The 5,796-nt window shown below is 36.2% G+C and overlaps 1 long non-coding RNA gene across 1 annotated transcript; it reads right to left on the bottom strand.

Moving 5' to 3' along the window:
- Positions 1-279: 279 nt before the first annotated feature.
- On the bottom strand, positions 280-2,277 carry LOC148183165 (uncharacterized). The gene is made up of 3 exons (XR_015773777.1): positions 2,215-2,277; positions 852-1,160; positions 280-509 (listed from the first exon to the last, which is right to left on the bottom strand). It is a non-coding gene; the product is annotated as an uncharacterized LOC148183165 (long non-coding RNA).
- Between the last annotated feature and the right edge of the window lie 3,519 nt (positions 2,278-5,796).

Genomic DNA, 5,796 nt, shown 5'->3' on the forward strand with positions numbered 1-5,796 from the left:
TTATAACATGCCTGTTACATTTCAGCTGGGTTTTATCATTTTTGATCAGACTTTGATCAGATAAACTTTTCAGCTGAGAAATTTTCAGATGTGTACAGCATGTATAGAAATAAGCAGCACTAAATGTTTCACTGTTTAATGTTTTCCCCTTGGTACATAGGTAGGATTCCTCAAGAGGATCTTGGGAATTTCCTCCCAAGTACCCTCTCTGAATAGAATATCCAGTAGATTATTTTGATTTTAACTTATCTACTCCTTTAATGTGACCATGATATTTTGTTAAGGGTACAGAAATATATAATATGCTGAATTATCTTTATCCTGGATACCAGAAAGAAAATTACAACCATTCAGTAAGGATGATCCCATCTCATTACATTAATAATTTACCACAGTGATTAAAACACAAAAAATATCTACCTGCATTTATGAAGAAAGGAGCTTTTTCCACTTTCTCCAGTTTTCCCAGACCTCTGGGCAAAGTAAATTTCAGGATGCATTTCAACTTCCTTGAAAGACACAAAAAGCAATGAGAAACTCTGCCTCTTTAAAAAGGTGTGCGAGTAAATGTTGTAATATCCTTCAAACCTGACATTAAGTATTCAAATGTTACTTAAGCAAAGTGTGAGCAATTAAATTAATCAATCTTCCCAGCCATGTACTGAACAGATGTTCAATAAATCCTCTCTGCTTACAGTGTGGGAGGAAGAAAGTCCACTTTTAGCTGTCCTTCAGTGATGACATCCCTCAGCCCGTCCTTCCTCTGGGCCTCATGGGCCACTGCCAGGCAGTTCTGCTGTGTTGTTTCTTTATTATAAATAACAACAGACCACCTGGACTACCTGCAGTACCTGGAAGCTGAGGTTTAATGATCCTTCAGGCTACATCCTCAGCTCTCTCCTGATCGCAGATAATGGGACTGATGGGAATGGCAGAGGAGTGACGGATGGCAGTGACGAATGACTCCAGACAAACATGTGCTGACAACTAGTGAATGTGGGGCAGCCTTGCAGAAAGGTCAAGATAAAAGTATTTGCTTGACTTTCAAAGTTTCTCCATGAAAAAATGCTCAGAATCCTTGGATTTCTCACCACCAGATAACTTTGCTGGGCAGATGTGTACAGCAAGCTCTCAGAGTGCCACAAATCTGGCAAACAGCACTGCAAGTGGGAACAAACACAACCTTTTAGTGGAAAAAAACCCAAAAACATTAAACTAGAACTAAGCTGGAACAGCTAAATTCCATAGACAGGCAAGAACCTGGATATTTTCAATTTTCAGTGTTAAGGTTGCTAGCAGCTGCAGATGTTGCCTCTTGTTTTTTAAGGTGTCTGTTCTGACCAGGTTCCCAGTCCAGCCACAACCCCACTCCTCACTGCCCTTCTGGCACCAGGAAAGGCACTGAGCCACCCCATCTTTCTGCCCAATTAGGACTTGCAAAATTTGCCTGGAAGTCCTGTGATGTAAAATTTAATTGCTATGAGATCTCCAATTGTCATCTCTATTTTAGAACCTCTGACTTCAAAAATTAAGGGTCAAGTTTTTTTACATCCTGCTCCCCAAACCTAAAACAACAAATCCCATTGGATGTAAGATGCATATGATCCATCCCATCATCTCAGCTTGTTACACATTAATATCAACTGTGATCAAATGAGTCAACTGACATTCAGATAAAATGGTTAAAACCCCTGCACCACAGATATACAACTTCAACCTTTTGAATGCTGCCATTCCATATATGGACTTTACCCACATTTTAATGAGGCTTTAAAATCTCTGAGATTAAGCTGATATTTTATATAGAACTGCCTGCTTTTTATGATATCCTGACATGTTGTACAACATTTGTGACTATATTGATCCTTATAAATTCAGCATCCATATATATTCCTGAAAAGCATCCCCTGCTCAGTCTGTAGCACAAACAGCTGGGCAGGACACAGAGAGGGCAGTTCCAGGGCCTTTTGCTCAGAAATAAGAATACAGGTAAGGAATATTTTAGTAGCATAAAATATTTTAGTTGCATAACACAGCCATACTTGAAAGAAAAAATAAAAATACAATCCTCAAAATGCACAGTAAAGAAACATCAGGGTTCTTTCTCAATTTTACCCTATTTCATTCTCCTTCAGACAGACCTGATTCAAATCCTGAGGGGGTAAAGTGTACTCTTCTCCCACCTGGGACAGTTATACATCTTCATGCCCTCACCTTTGCCTGTCTGCAGAGACAAGCCTTCTTGTGTTTCCCCATGCAGTTTCACGCTTTTAATCTGAAACAAATGATTGCAGAAAAAAAAAAAAAAAAAAAAAGCATTATCACCTTGGCGAGGCATCAGGAGTATACAGAAAAAAAGAAAGGGTCTATGGGCAAATTCATCTTCCATTGCTACAATCAATCTCTCACCTAAAGAAATACACAATAACTAGGCAGGAAAGGGCCAAGATTTATGGCCTAGAAACATCTCCACTGACCAGCATACACCAAGCCTTCCTGGCTCCCTCCTTGCCAGAATGGCTCTTTCTAACAGTTACAATGATATACTGTCTCTCCCTACTGTTTTACAAGTACATTAGCTTTATTTAATGAGATCGCTGAGTAATTTAACAGATGTATATAGGACATAAGACTAGAAAAACTCTTGCTACTTGAACACTTTTGCCAAGGTATTCTAGGGCTAGCTAATCTCCACTACCATGTTCTATTCCATGAAATACTGTTATTGGAATTTTGGGAAGGTTTTTAAAAATCGTTTTAATAGTAAAGTTATATTATAATCTAATAGAATAGTGCCATATTCAACACTTGCTTTTACCAGGCCCATTAAAATAAGGTTAAAAGTGGTTACTTTAGTTCTTCAAAATTATTTATATATTAAAAGGCCTGAGAGAAATTGAAAAGCAGAGATGAATATATCTGTTAAACCTCGCAACTTGTTCTCTCCTGTAACTTCAACATCACATCCCAAGGGAAAACAGACAGATTCTTCCCTTTTAGAAACATATATTCAGCTTTAAAGTTCACAATGATCGGATGACTCAATAAGAAAGCATTTCATAGTACTGTATTGTGAGGATTTGTTTAATATATGAAGTATAACCAGTCATTAGTTTAACACAATAGCTCCGCTTTCCATTAATATATTATTTCTGTTTCTGAGCAACAGACAATGTTTTGGATGGCTGCTGTTATCCAGCAAAGTAGTTTTAAATAATAGTGATATACAGTAAAATATTAAATGAAAGAAGCTGCAATAATAACCTTTTAAATAGCTCTAATAAACTACCAATTAACAATACAGGGGGTGAAAATAAGGAATTACCTGTTTAAAGTAACATTCAAATAATTTTTCTGAGAAAAAGAAAGATGGGCATAAACTTTACACATTTGTCTGTGTATCTTTTGCAGCAGTGAATCTATAAAAATCCATACAGTGTGTTGCTGTTTTCTCATACATTATATCTTTTAAATTGATTAAAAATAGAATATTGCCCCAGATTCAGTAATGACTTCAATGAACTACATTAAAAAAAGAATTCAACAGCTTCAATTCTACCCAGTGGTGAGACCAGTACTAATTGACTTTAGTGGCATTTTTCTGTAAATAATATATAGTCTCATTAAAGAAGGTTTATTTTAGTTTGAAACTGCATTTCTTTTTAAAATTCTTTTAAACTGAAGAGGGGAAGAAAGGAGGAAAAAAGGATGAGAGTAATAATTACTATTCTGGCAAAGTGTTCAACACCCTTCTGACTCACAGGATATTGTGTTAACCTTGAATTAGAGCATAAAACACAGGTCAAGGACATTTTTATATAATTATTCATAGAAGTCTATGGAATTTACAACAAACATGCTGCAACCTGTCTAATATTTAGAGAAAATCCCTGCACGTATCTGACCAAAGTAAACATTCTGACCCAGCTCCTGGATGTACCACACCTTAGCCAGAGGCAAGGATTCCATGTTTAGAGAGCAGGAAACACCAAGCTGTGAGAAAAAAACACAGACATTCCTTAAATATCAGAAATCACCAACAAATCTAAGGGTGCAAAAATTATGGATGGTCACCTCTAAAATTATGCTTGAAATCAAGAACAAGTAAAATTACTCCCAGGGTAGAAAAGAGTGAGGGAGAGAGAGGGCGAGCATGAGCTGATATAGAGCAAATTCATCGCATGAAATTTCATTTCTTGAGAGCTATACATCAAGGTGTATTTGTTTAATGAGGTTGACACCAGAAAGATGTATAGAACATGTCAGACACCCAGTACCAGTGCGTTCTGGGAAAAAGATAACATCTGAAGATCTGACCACTCACTTCGTCTTCGAGCCAGATTTCTCTATCTGCTGGTTCTTCAGGGGATTATAAATGAGAGGGCAGGAGGAACAAGGAGCAAAATAATGAAAAACAACACAAAAAAAGAAAAATTATAACATTGTAGAGCCAAGTAAAGCCAAATTTATTGACCTCACAACTACATAATCAAGAGAAAGTTATCACTGTGGAAACTTTTACTAAAGCAGAATGATCTTAAATAACAAGGGAGTGCTATGAAATTTACAGCACTTTTAAGATATGCAAATTGAATGCAAGGTATAGACATAAGGGTAATTAATTGTAAATCTAAGAATAATGTTTCTTTGTCAGGGCTGTCTCCATGTTGTGGAATACATTCTAATGTGCCTTAACTCTGAATATTTCTTAAAGGCTGGTCTAATTATGAGATGTTCAGAATTTCAAAATAGTAGTTATTCTTATCGTTTAATATAGCTGCTGTAAAGTTTCATAACAAAATTTACTGATTACATGAAAATATTTTATTTTAATTTTCAAGGATAAAGCACTTGTTTAAAAGTCTAGGCACTGAGTCTTTACCTTGGAAAAAAAAATAATATGATGGAAACAGCTTTTGCCTAAAGCAGTGTTTTGTGGTGTTTTTTGTTCAGGTTTTTCTTAAGGAGAAGAAAGGAAAGCAGCAAAGAATCAACATAAGTCTAAATGTAAATATCTTTATCTGCTGTGTTTTTGAAGTTATCATGCTGGTTTTCTAAGGACTTCACAGAATAATATAGAATCTTATAATTCCATTATTTACTTACGTTTTTGATTAATTGAAGTCATTCATGTGACGATAACTCAGGTCAACCTTTCCATTGCAACAGGAATATAAAAAATCACTTTCTCATTTTAAAACCGGACAAGGTTGGAAAGGAAATTTTCCAAGTTTGCAAGGAAATTTATATAAACTTATAGAACACGTAAAACCTTTTGCAGCAATAATTCAAGCCCCTGTCAGCTTCAGTAGCAGGCCTATATATGTGCTTCCTGACAGAAAATCCAATATTTGAACTGTTTTTAGCATTTAATTCAGACAAATTAAAATGAAGATTCTTTAGGGGGCAGCATAGTAAACAGTCTTCAACAGGAATTCCATAATAGCCAGGACTTTTTGGATTTTTTAGGAAAAGACACTTATTAGTCCTTGTGTCCTAGCAGAACTTGCTCTAGACCCATGGAAGAGTTAAACAGTGTTGGAGGGAGCAGCATGAGCAGGCAAAGCTCTCTGTGAGTCACCACAGGCTGACCACCAAACACTGAGAGAAGCAGGTAAACACCTTGGTTAAAGCAAACACAGGGTTCGGGGAAATTATTCCAGTTGGTAACTCTTAAGTTCCAATAAAAACTCTAATCACAGATATTATCTCACAAAGAAACTACGCTGCTGGAGGTCTGTGATTTCGATACACGTGCAGTAGCACTAGAACAGAAATGTCCTTATTTTCACCAGT

Source organism: Pseudopodoces humilis, chromosome 14 (genome assembly GCF_049639895.1).
Source record: "Pseudopodoces humilis isolate 2021_Gansu_Grassland_sample_001 chromosome 14, ASM4963989v1, whole genome shotgun sequence".
Lineage (NCBI taxonomy): Eukaryota > Metazoa > Chordata > Aves > Passeriformes > Paridae > Pseudopodoces > Pseudopodoces humilis.